The sequence below is a fragment of the Salmo salar genome, chromosome 25, assembly GCF_965601325.2.
Source record: "Salmo salar chromosome 25, fSalSal1, whole genome shotgun sequence".
Taxonomy (NCBI): domain Eukaryota; kingdom Metazoa; phylum Chordata; class Actinopteri; order Salmoniformes; family Salmonidae; genus Salmo; species Salmo salar.
In genome coordinates, this window is record NC_138315.1 from 6,712,112 (window position 1) to 6,724,611 (window position 12,500).

The window sequence follows — 12,500 nt, forward strand, 5'->3', positions numbered from 1 at the left end:
CCAGGCTTGAGGCCACACACTTTCCAGTAGGCTTAAATTGAAGATGTGGCAAACAGGAGTGGCAATATCCTCAATAATCTTCCATCCAGATTATTTTAGTATTTTTTATTTAACTAGGCAAGTCAGTTAAGAAAAAAAACGTATTTACAATGACGGCCTAGGAACAGTGGGTTAACTGCCTTGTTCAGGGGCAGAGCGACAGATTGTCAGACCCCGGTGGCTTGCCATTGTTGATAGACAGCAATCATTTTTTCACCTCTTCCACTCTGACTTTACGGAATTCAAAAGTACAATTCTTCTCTTTCATAATTTGGTCTTATATAATTGGGTGTGTAGTGTCAGTGTTTGTTACTGGCATGTCACCCCTAAATTTGCTTATCTTGCCAATTAAAAAATCTTTAAAGCAGTTGGCAATATCAGTGGGTTTTGTGATAAATGAGCCATCTGATTCAATGAATGATGGAGCCGAGTTGGCTTTTTTACCCAAAATGTCATTTACGGTACTCCAAAGCTTTTTAATATCATTCTTTATATATCACTTATCTTTGTTTCATAGTATAGTTTATTTTTAGTTGTATTTAGCTTAGTCACAATTTCTTAATTTGCAGTAATTTTGCCAATCAGTTGGGCTGCTAGACTTATTTGCCATACCTTTTGCCTCATCCCTTCCAACCATACATTTTTCTCAATTCCTCATCAATCCAAGGGGATTTAACAGTTTTTACAGTCATTTTCTTAATGGGTGCGTGCTTATTACTAACTGGAATAAGTCATTTCATAAATGTGTCAAGTGCAGCGTATGGTTGCTCCTCATTACACACCACAGACCAGCAAATATTCTTTACATCATCAACATATGAATCACTACAAAAATTATTGTTTGACCTCTTATATACTATATTAGGCCCAGCCTTTGGAACTTAAGTTTTTCTAGATATGGCTGTTATATTGTGATCACTACATCCTATGGATTTGGATACCGTTTTAAAGCACAATTCTGCAGCATTAGTAAAGATGTGATCAATACATGTTGATGATTTCATTCCTGTGTTGTTTGTAACTACCCTGGTAGGTTGACTGACAACCTGAACCAGGTTGCAGGCACTAGTTACAGTTTGAAGTTTGTTCTTGAGTGAGCAGCTTGATGAGAGACAGTCAATATTTAAATCACCCAGAAAATATACTTCTCTGTTATCATATACATTATCAAGCATTTCATACATATTATCCAGATACTGACTGTTAGCACTTGGTGGTCTATAGCAGCTTCCCACAGTAATGGGCTTTAGGTGAGGCAGATGAACCTGTAGCCATATTACTTCAACAGTATTTAACATTAGATTGTCTCGAAGCAACACTGCCCCGTTGGCATTTCTGTCTTTTCGGTAAATGTTATAATCATGTATTGCTACCACTATATCACTAAAGGTATTATCTAAGTGAGTTTCAGAGATAGTCAGAATATGAATGTCATCTGTTACAAGCAAATAATTGACTTCATGTACCTTGTTTCTCAGGCTGCATATGTTAATATGAGCTATTTTTAGCACTTTTCTAGATTGCTTGATTGAAAAAAGAAATGTTTTACTGGGAAGCGTATCAGGTGTAGGCTTGATAGTGCAGGGTGAGCTGCACAAAGTGGTCTTGCTACTAGGGCACAATGCCTCAGTGCTAACAGTGTAACTCTGGTTCACAGGCTGATTACTGCATTCAATGGCTGTAAGATTAACAAAGGTATACAGGGCAATTAGGGGGACACAAATTAAGTTACTTACATTGTCTGCCAACGCCCCTAGGATAGTGTACATTTAATGCAGCATCTTGATGACTCGTTATCACAATGGCAGTGATTAACCTCTATGGGCTAGGTGGGACGCTAGCGTGCCACCCGTGGTGCACTCCATCAACAGCAGGTGCATTTCAAGAGCGGCAAATTTGAATCCAAATAAATGTCAAAATTCAAATTTTTCAAACATACAACTATTTTACACCCTTTGAAAGATAAACATCTCCTTAATCTAACCACGTTTTACGATTTCAAAAAGGTTTTACGGCGAAAGCATAAATTTAGAGTATGTTAGGACAGTACATTTACAAGAGTTGTGTGTAATGTTTTGTCAATTCAAAGACAGGGTCACCAAAACCATAAAACCAGCTAAAATGATGCACTAACCTTTTACAATCTCCATCAGATGACACTCCTAGGACATTATGTTAGACAATGCATGCATTTTTAGTTCTATCAAGTTCATATTTATATCCAAAAACAGCGTTTTACTATGGCATTGATGTTGAGGAAATCGTTTCCCTCCAATAACCGGCAGTCAAGTCAGCGTCACAAATTAAATAATTAAAATTAGAAAACATTGGTAAAATATTATATTGTCATTTAAAGAATTATAGATTTACATCTCTTGAACGCAATCAACTTGCCAGATTTAAAAATAACCTTACTGGGAAATCACACTTTGCAATAATCTGAGCACTGCGCCCAGAAAAATACGCGTTGCGATACAGACTAGACGTCATGTTGGGGAGATCTAAAATCGAAAATACTATGTAAATAATCCATTACCTTTGATTCTCTTCATCAGATGTCACTTCCAGGTATCACAGGTCCATAACGAATGTAGTTTTGTTCAAAAAAGCTCATCATTTATGTCCAAAAATCTCCGTCTTGTTAGCACATGATCTAAGCCAGCCGGACTTCTCGTCATGAACGAGGGGAAAAAATATATTTACGTTCGTTCAAACATGTCAAACGTTGTATAGCATAAATCATTAGGGCCTTTTTTAACCAGAACATGAATAATATTCAAGGTGGACGAATGCATACTCTTTTATAACGTATTGGAACGAGGGTACCCAACATGAACTCGCGCGCCAGGTGTCTAATGGGACATCATCGTTCCATGGCTCTTGTTCGGTCAGATCTCCCTCCAGAAGACTCAAAACACTTTGTAAAGGCTGGTGACATCTAGTGGAAGCAATAGGAAGTGCCAAAATATTCCTCAGCCCCTGTGTTTTTCAATGGGATAGGTTTAAAGGCAATACAACACATCAGGTATCCACTTCCTGTCAGAAAATGTCTCAGGGTTTTGCCTGCCAAATGAGTTCTGTTATACTCACAGACACCATTCAAACAGTTTTAGAAAATGTAGGGTGTTTTCTATCCATATGTAATAAGTATCTGCATATTCTAGTTACTGGGTAGGAGTGGTAACCAGATTAAATCGGGTATGTTTTTTTATCCAGCCGTGTCAATACTGCCCCCTAGCCCTAACAGGTTAACTGAGCTGGTCTTGGGTCATTGATAAGTCATTGTTTCAACCCAGCCTTGAAATACGTGGACAGGGTCCAGGAGCCAAGATGATTTGGATGGACTCATTCCTGTAGAGTATCTTTTGTTTCTAGAAGGTGCCAAAGTTGTCTGTAAAAGTGACTTGAGCAGAGCTACAATAATATTTTAGCCATATGTGTAATGCCAGTAGCCTGCTAAATCGTTCACACCTGTGGCACAACGATGGTACTGGACCTGAAATGATTGGCCGTTTTTTGGAGTCATTCAGTGCTAAAATCAGTTCTTTAAAATCTGTTTTCAGATGTTCCGAGCTTGCCCTCCTGATGTCATTTGACCCCACATGGACTATGACAGTGTCAGCTCCCGGCATCTGTCGTAGAACAGTCGGAAGCAGCCTTGTGATGTCCTGTACTCATGCCCCTGGGTAACACAGGGGTTTTGCCTTGGGAACTGAGATGTTTCTCACCATAGAGCTGACTATGATGACAGCTGGCGATGTTAAATGGGCCAGTCTCTCAGGCAGCCTCACGGTCTGATGAAGTTGGGAGCTCAGAGGATCTGAACCTGAGGTAGAAGCCACCGGAGAGGTGTACTCCTCAATGACATCGGAAGAATCCCGGAACATATTCCAGTCTTTGCTAGCAAAACAGTCCTGTAGCTTAGCATCTGCGTCATTAGACCACTTCCTTATTGAGCGGGTTTTTGCTTGTAAGCAGGAATAAGGATGATAAAGTTATGGTTAGATTTGCCAAATGGAGGGCGAGGGAGAGCTTTGCACGCATCTCTGTGTGTGTGGGGTAAAGGTGGTCTAGAGTGGTCTTTTTTTCCTCTGGTTGCACATTTAACATGCTGGTAGAAATGAGGTAAAACAGATTTAACCTGTAAGGGCTAGGGGGCAGTATTGACACGGCTGGATAAAAAACGTACCTGATTTAATCTGGTTACTACTCCTGCCCAGTAACTAGAATATGCATATAATTATTGGCTTTGGATAGAAAACACTCCACCGTTTCTAAAACTGTTTGAATGGTGTCTGTGAGTATAACAGAACTCATTTGGCAGGCCAAAACCTGAGAAGATTCTGTACAGGAAGTACCCTGTCTGACCATTTCTTGGCCTTCTTTGCCATCTCTATCCATTACAAAGGATCTCTGCTGTTACGTGACACTTCCTACGGCTCACATGGTCTCTCAGAAGGCGGCAAAAAGCCTAGAACATTTTTGTTGTTAATTTCATATCTCGTGCTTTACCTCTGTGTCTCACTGGAAGCTCAACTCCACTGAGTAATGAGAACAAGGTGAGGGGGCACGGGAGTGTAATTGTTTTCATTTGGGTGCCGGTGAGGTGCCGCTCCACATTAGTCTCCCCCGATGTGACAGCTCGGCTGATCTTCTCGCTATCTGCCACTAACGGTAATAAGCACCAGCCTCTCATTATCTACCAGGAACGCCACCTCGACAAAAAGAGGGCCAAAAATAAATAGAACCCTTGCTGTCCTCGCACATAACAAGAATTCTCAAGCTGGCGTTAACTAGAATATGCATATAATTATTGGCTTTGGATAGAAAACACCCTAAAGTTTCTAAGGAACTGTCTGGTGAAGTCTGGTTTCGTAGAGGGTGGAGCTGTTGCTGTAATGGACAGGGCAGTACAAGTTACAACAAGGTGGTGTTATGACTGCTGTCAGAATGTGTCTGATAATACTGAACACCTGCCATCAACAGCCACCACCATCTTGTTGTTCTTTCGGCTATTCTTTATATCCGCCTAAAAAAGGGATCTGTTTTCAGACTGAACTCACTACTAGTTTATGTAACATAAAAACTCGCTGAGTGTTGAAGCCTACAGGTAGTGTTGTACCACTGGTCACACCGTTTAATTTCATCGTGTACAATTGGGTAATATTTGGTTGAGACAATGGTTGATCAATGAGATTACAACCTACAATCACCCACTCGAAAAGACACGTGATGTCAGAATGCACTCACTGTTCCAAAATGTGATTGCTACGCAACAGGACAGTTAACCCGTGCTGCCCTCAAACCAAGGCATGCTGCTTGCTAATTATCTATAGCATATGTTTCAACTTGTTCATTTCAAATTATTTTCGAACGAGAGCCCAAGCACTTCCCCAGTGTTTCCCCAGATCAAGTATGAAGACATTGTGGATCTCTAGTCAGGCATTGCATAAACTTTTTCCCGCTGGCACATTATCTGGCTGGTGCCTGCATTGCCTTCATTGCTGTTTTCCTTACAAATAATAACTTTGGATATGTGTGCATTCAAAGTAAGTGCCTTCTTTCTGTATATCATGTTGTCGTTTCTACTGTATGTATGGAGTATAATGTATTTACTGTTGTATTCACATGTTTTCAAGTACTGGTGACAAATCATGCATTCCAATTCTTGCATAGATTATAATGGACACATACATTCTCTTCAGAAAGTATTCAGACACCTTGACTTTTTACAAATGTTATGTTACAGCCTTATTCTAAAATATTTTTTCCCCCTACACACAATAACCCATTATAACAAAGCAAAAACAGGTTTTTAGAAACGTTTTCTTATTTATAAAAAAAAACTGATATCACATTTACATAACTATTCAGACCCTTTACTCAATACTTTGTTGAAGCACCTGTCACGACGCTCCTGTGAGAATCCAAAGCTCTAGATCGCCCTCTCTCTCCCGCAGAGGGGGAGAGGGATGGAATTGGACAGTTTTATGACGGTCGTAAATACCTTGCAGAAACTCTGCCTTTGGGCTCTGCAGGATTGAGGGGAAATAATCATTTTGTTACAAGGAGATTCCTCTCGTCAAAACTACAAAATCCAAACGTGGATAATGACACAATATTCCTAACACAAATAATGTGGGAAACAGTTGGTGGGGCTCGAAACAATAATCATGTCAAATAAGTTGTTTGTGATATCACGAAGGATGTTATAACCAAATAACGATAACACTACAAATGTATACATCCTAGTTATCAGATTTACATCTAAATGTTGTGGAAGTTATATGATTATATATGAAACTATTTGTGAGAAGATTAAATGTAATTTTAGCCTTCTAAATGAGAGGATAGTTTTTAATATAAAGTTTTACCCAGTCAGTAACCACGCCCACATGACCACAGACATTGTGGCAACGTGATGGAACCGTCCTCAAAGGCGAGGCCATAAAAGGACCACTAACAACATTTTCATTAGACCAGAGAACGTGAGGACCATCCACGCGTTGAAATGGTTGGAATCTCTACAGACCAGTAAGCCAACGTGTAAACATTTTTCACATTTATTTTATTTCACCTTTATTTAACCAGGTAGGCCAGTTGAGAACAAGTTCTCATTTACAACTGTGACCTGGCCAAGATAAAGCAAAGCAGTGCGACAAAAACAACAACACAGAGTTAGACATAGACAAACATACAGTCAATAACACAATAGACAAATCTATGTACAGTGTGTGCAAATGGGCCATAGAGGCAAAATAATTACATTGTAGCATTAACACGGGAGTGATAGATGTGCAGATGATGATGTGCAAGTACAGATACTGGGGTGCAAAAGAGCAAGAGGATAAATAACAATATGGGGATGAGGTAGTTGGGTGTGATATTTACAGACTGGCTGTGTACAGGTACAGTGATCAGTAAGCTGCTCTGACAGCTGATGCTTAAAGTTAGAAAGGGAGATATAAGACTCCAGCTTCAGTGATTTTTGCAATTCGTTCCATTCATTGGCAGCAGAGAACTGGAAGGAAAGGCGGCCAAAGGAAGTTTTGGCTTTGGGGATGACCAGTGAAATATACCTGCTGGAGCGTGTGCAACGGGTGGGTGTTGCTATGGTGACCAGTGAGCTGAGATAAGGCGGGGCTTTACCTAGCAAAGAATTATAGATGACCTGGAGCCAGTGGGTTTGGCGACAAATATGTAGTAAGGGCCAGCAAACAAGAGCATACAGGTCGCAGTGGTGGGTAGTATATGGGGCTTTGGTGACAAAACGGATGGCACTGTGATAGACTACATCCAATTTGCTGAGTAGAGTGTTGGAGGCTATTTTGTAAATTACATCGTCGAAGTCGAGGATCGGTAAGATAGCCTCAGTTTTACGAGGGTATGTTAGGCAGCATGAGTGAAGGATGCTTTGTTGCGAAATAGGAAGCCGATTCTGGATTTCATTTTGGATTGGAGATGCTTAATGTGAGTCTGGAAGGAGAGTTTACAGTTTAACCTGCTGGGGGTAGGGGGCAGTATTGACACGGCTGGATAAAAAACATACCCGATTTAATCTGGTTACTACTCCTGCCCAGTAACTAGAATATGCATATAATTATTGGCTTTGGATAGAAAACACTCAAGTTTCTAAAACTGTTTGAATGGTGTCTGTGAGTATAACAGAACTCAAATGGCAGGTCAAAACCTGAGAGATTCCTTTACAGGAAGTGGCCTGTCTGACCATTTATTGGCTTTCTTTGACATCTCTTTCCAAAACTTAGGATCTCTGCGGTAATGTGACACTTCCCACGGCTCCAATAGGCTCTCAGAGCCCGGGAAAAACCTGAATGTCGTCATTCCAGCCCCAGGCTGGAACACATTATCGCCTTTCTCAAGTGGCCGATCAAGGGACAGTGGGCTTAGGCGCGTGCACTGGCCGCCTCCGTCTTTGTGTTTTTTCCTCTGTTTATCGAAAAGGAGATTCCCGGTCGGAATATTATCGCTTTTTTACGAGATAAATTGCATAAAAATTGATTTTAAACAGCGGTTGACATGCTTCGAAGTACGGTAATGGAATATTTAGAATTTTTTTGTCACGAATTGCGTCATGCTCGTAACCCTGATTTACCCTTTAGGATAGTGTCTGGAACGCACGAACAAAACGCCGCTATTTGGATATAACGGTGGATTATTTGGGACCAAACCAACATTTGTTATCCTATTAGGGCTAGGGAGCAGTATTGACACGGCTGGATAAAAAACGTACCCGATTTAATCTGGTTACTACTCCTGCCCATTAACTAGAATATGCATATAATTATTGGCTTTGGATAGAAAACACCCTAAAGTTTCTAAAACTGTTTGAATGGTGTCTGTGAGTATAACAGAACTCAAATGGCAGGTCAAAACCTGAGAAGATTCTGTACAGGAAGTACCCTGTCTGACCATTTCTTGAAATTCTTTGCCATCTCTATCAATTACAGGGGATCTCTGCTCTTACGTGACACTTCCTACGTCTCACATGGACTCTCAGAAGGCGGCAAAAAGCTGAATCGTGGCTTTGCAGGCCCTGGCTGAAAACATTAGCGTGTTTGGATAGTGGCCGGTCAGAGTACTATGAGACTGAGGCGCATGCCCGAGTCGACTCCATGTTTACTTTCTCTCTCTTTGAACGAAAACAACCACGCCCGGTCGGAATATTATCGCTTTTTTATGAGAAAAATTGCATAAACATTTATTTTAAACAGCGGTTGACATGCTTCGAAGTACGGTAATGGAATATTTAGAACGCGTCGGGCGCGTAACCCTTCGTCACCCTTGGATAGTGTCTTGAACGCACGAACAAAACGCCGCTATTTGGATATAACTATGGATTATTTTGAACCAAACCAACATTTGTTAATGAAGTAGCAGTCCTGGGAGTGCATTCTGACGAAGAACACCAAAGGTAATCAAACTTTTCTAATAGTAAATCGGAGTTTGGTGATGGTCAAACTTGGTGGGTGTCAAAATAGCTAGCCGTGATGGCTGGGCTATCTACTCAGAATATTGCAAAATGTGCTTTCACCGAAAAGCTATTTTAAAATCGGACACCTCGATTGCACAAAGGATTTCTGTATCTATAATTCTTAAAATAATTGTTATGTTTTTTGTGAACGTTTATCGTGAGTAATTTAGTAAATTCACCGGAAGTTTTCGGTGGGAATGCTAGTTCTGAACGTCACATGCTAATGTAAAAAGCTGGTTTTTGAATAAATATGAACTTGATTGAACAAAACATGCATGTATTGTATAACATAATGTCCTAGGCGTGTCATCTGATAAAGATCATCAAAGGTTAGTGCTGCATTTAGCTGTGTTTTTTTTGTGACATTATATGCTAGCTTGAAAAATGGGTGTCTGATTATTTCTGGCTGTGTACTCTGCTGACATAATCTAATGTTTTGCTTTCGCTGTAATGCCTTTTTGAAATCGGACAGTGTGGTTAGATAAAGGAGAGTCGTCTTAAAATGGTGTAAAATAGTCATATGTTTGAAAAATTGAAGTTTGGGTTTTTTTGAGGAATTTGTAATTCGCACCACGCCTATCATTGGATATTGGAGCAGGTGTTCCGCTAGCGGAACGTCTAGATGTAAGAGGTTAACAATATGCACATCCTAGCTTCTGAGTTGGTGTAGGAGGCAGTTAAAAATGGGCACATATTTTTTTCAAAATTCTCAATACTGCCCCCTAGCCCCAACAGGTTTTAAACCCTCAGAGCTCAAGCTAGGTCAGGTCAACCACAGTTTAACGGTTCTTGGTGTTTACTTAAAGATCATGTTAAACACAATCATTGCACACAGAGTAAGTCCATGCAACTTATTAAATGACACTGTTCAGAAAATTTTTACTCCTGAACTTATATAGGCTTGTCATAACAAAGGGGTTGAATACTTGTTGACTCAAGACATTTCAGATTTTAATTTTTTTATATTTTGGTATTTTATTTCGAAAAAAATAAATCCACTTTGAAATTATGGTGTATTGTGTGTAGGCCAGTGAGAAAAACATCTACATTTATTCTATTTTAAATTCAGACTCTAACACAACAAATGTGGAAGAAGTCAAGGGTTGTGCATACTTTCTGAAGGCACTATATTATCTGGTACTAAATAGATTAACAAACACCTTTTTTGATATCCTGGTGAATAGCATAGGGCTGAGAAATGACAGAGATGGTCATAGAATCCTTAAATCCATGGATCAACACAGTCTGAAGGGAAACAGGTGTCATACCTACAGTACGTTAAAAGATGATACACCATCATCACAACACCACCAGGTCTCCTGATTTGCACAAGCAAATACTTGCACATCACAAATACCCATACCTTTAACATATGGTCCAGTCCAGTTTGCGTAGTGGCCTATCAATGTGTGTTACAGACTGTCCCCTCTCCCAGCATCTTCATGATGTGCCATTTCTCTGCATCCCACGTCCGTAAGCGAGTTTGGCTTAGGCTTGATTCCACCCGTAGAAATATGGGAAGGGAAGCTGACAGGGGAGGCTATTGTGATGAATAGCCTTTTATAACGATGAAGTAGTGTGCCGCCATAGTTTTTCCCCCGCCGTCTACGTGATAGATTGGTTTTTGGCTGCTGAGCGTCAACGTCATTAGCTGGATGAGCTCTCAAATGCTGGCATGGCAGTCGTGTGGAGACACATATTAAAAGAACAAAGAGTTTCCGACCAGGGGCTGCCTGCAACACAAGCGCACCAGTAATGGGTTTCTTGCTTAGACGCCTATTGATGTATCGCAGGATCAAAAGACAAGGAACAGACATGCTCGCAGTCATGTTCAGTGAATTCGTGAAGTATTTTTCCACATTTTGTTATGTTACAGACTTATTCTAAAATGGATTAAATAAAAATAATTCCTTCAATCTACACACAATACCCCATAATGAGAAAACAAAATAGGTTTTACAACATTTTTGCAAATGTATTAAAAATAAAAAATAAAAACATTTTTTACATAAGTACCTACACCCTTTGCTATGAGACTCGAAATTGAGCTCAGGTGCATTATGTTTCCATTGCATGTCAGAGCAAAAACCAAGCCATGAGGTCGAAGGAATTGTCTGTAGAGCTCTGAAACAGGATTGTGTCGAGGCAAAGATCTGGGGAGGGGTACCAAAAAATGTCTGCAGCATTAGAGGTCCCAAAGAACAAAGTGACCTCCATCATTTTTAAATGGATGAAGTTTGGAACCACCAATACTCTTCCTAGAGCTGGCCGCCTGGCCAACCTGAGCAATTGGAGGAGAAGGGCCTTGGTCAGGCAGCTGACAAAGAACCTGATGGTCACTCTTACAGAGCTCCTGAGCTCCTCTGTGGAGATGGGAGAACCTTTCCCAAAGGACAACCATCTCTGCAGCACTCCACCAATCAGGCCTTTATGGTAGAGTGGCCAGACAGAAGCCACTCCTCAGTAAAAGGCACAACAGCCCGCTTGGAGTTTGCCAAAAGGCACTCTCATACCCTCAGACTCTCATCAAATCAAATCAAATCTAATTTATTTATATAGCCCTTCGTACATCAGCTGATATCTCAAAGTGCTGTACAGAAACCCAGCCTAAAACCCCAAACAGCAAGCAAAGCATGTGAAAGAAGCACGGTGGCTAGGAAAAACTCCCTAGGAAAAACTCCCTAGAAAGGCCAAAAACCTAGGAAGAAACCTAGAGAGGAACCAGGCTATGAGGGGTGGCCAGTCCTCTTCTGGCTGTGCAGGGTGGATATTATAACAGAACATGGTCAAGATGTTAAAATGTTCATAAATGACCAGCATGGTCAAGTAATAATAATCATAGTAGTTGTCGAGGGTGCAACAAGCACGTCCGGTGAACAGGTCAGGGTTCCATAGCCGCAGGCAGAACAGTTGAAGCTGGAGCAGCAGCACGGCCAGGTGGACTGGGGACAGCAAGGAGTCATCATACCAGGTAGTCCTGAGGCATGGTCCTAGGGCTCAGGTCCTCCGAGAGAAAGACAGAAAGAGAGAAAGAGAGAATTAGAGAGAGCATATTTAAATTCACTCAGGACACCGGATAAGACAAGAGAAATATTCCAGATGTAACAGACTGACCCTAGCCCCCCGACACATAAACTACTGCAGCATAAATACTGGAGGCTGAGACAGGAGGGATCAGAAGACACTGTGGCCCCATCCGATGATACCCCCGGACAGGGCCAAACAGGCAGGATATAACCCCACCCACTTTGCCAAAGCACAGCCCCCACACCACTAGAGGGATGTCTCCAACCACCAACTTACCGTCCTAAGACAAGGCCGAGTATAGCCCACAACGATCTCCGCCATGGCACAACCCAAGGGGGGGCGCCAACCCAGACAGGAAGACCACGTCAGTGACTCAACCCACTCAAGTGACGCACCCCTCCCATGGACGGCATGGAAGAACACCAGTAGGCCAGTGACTCAG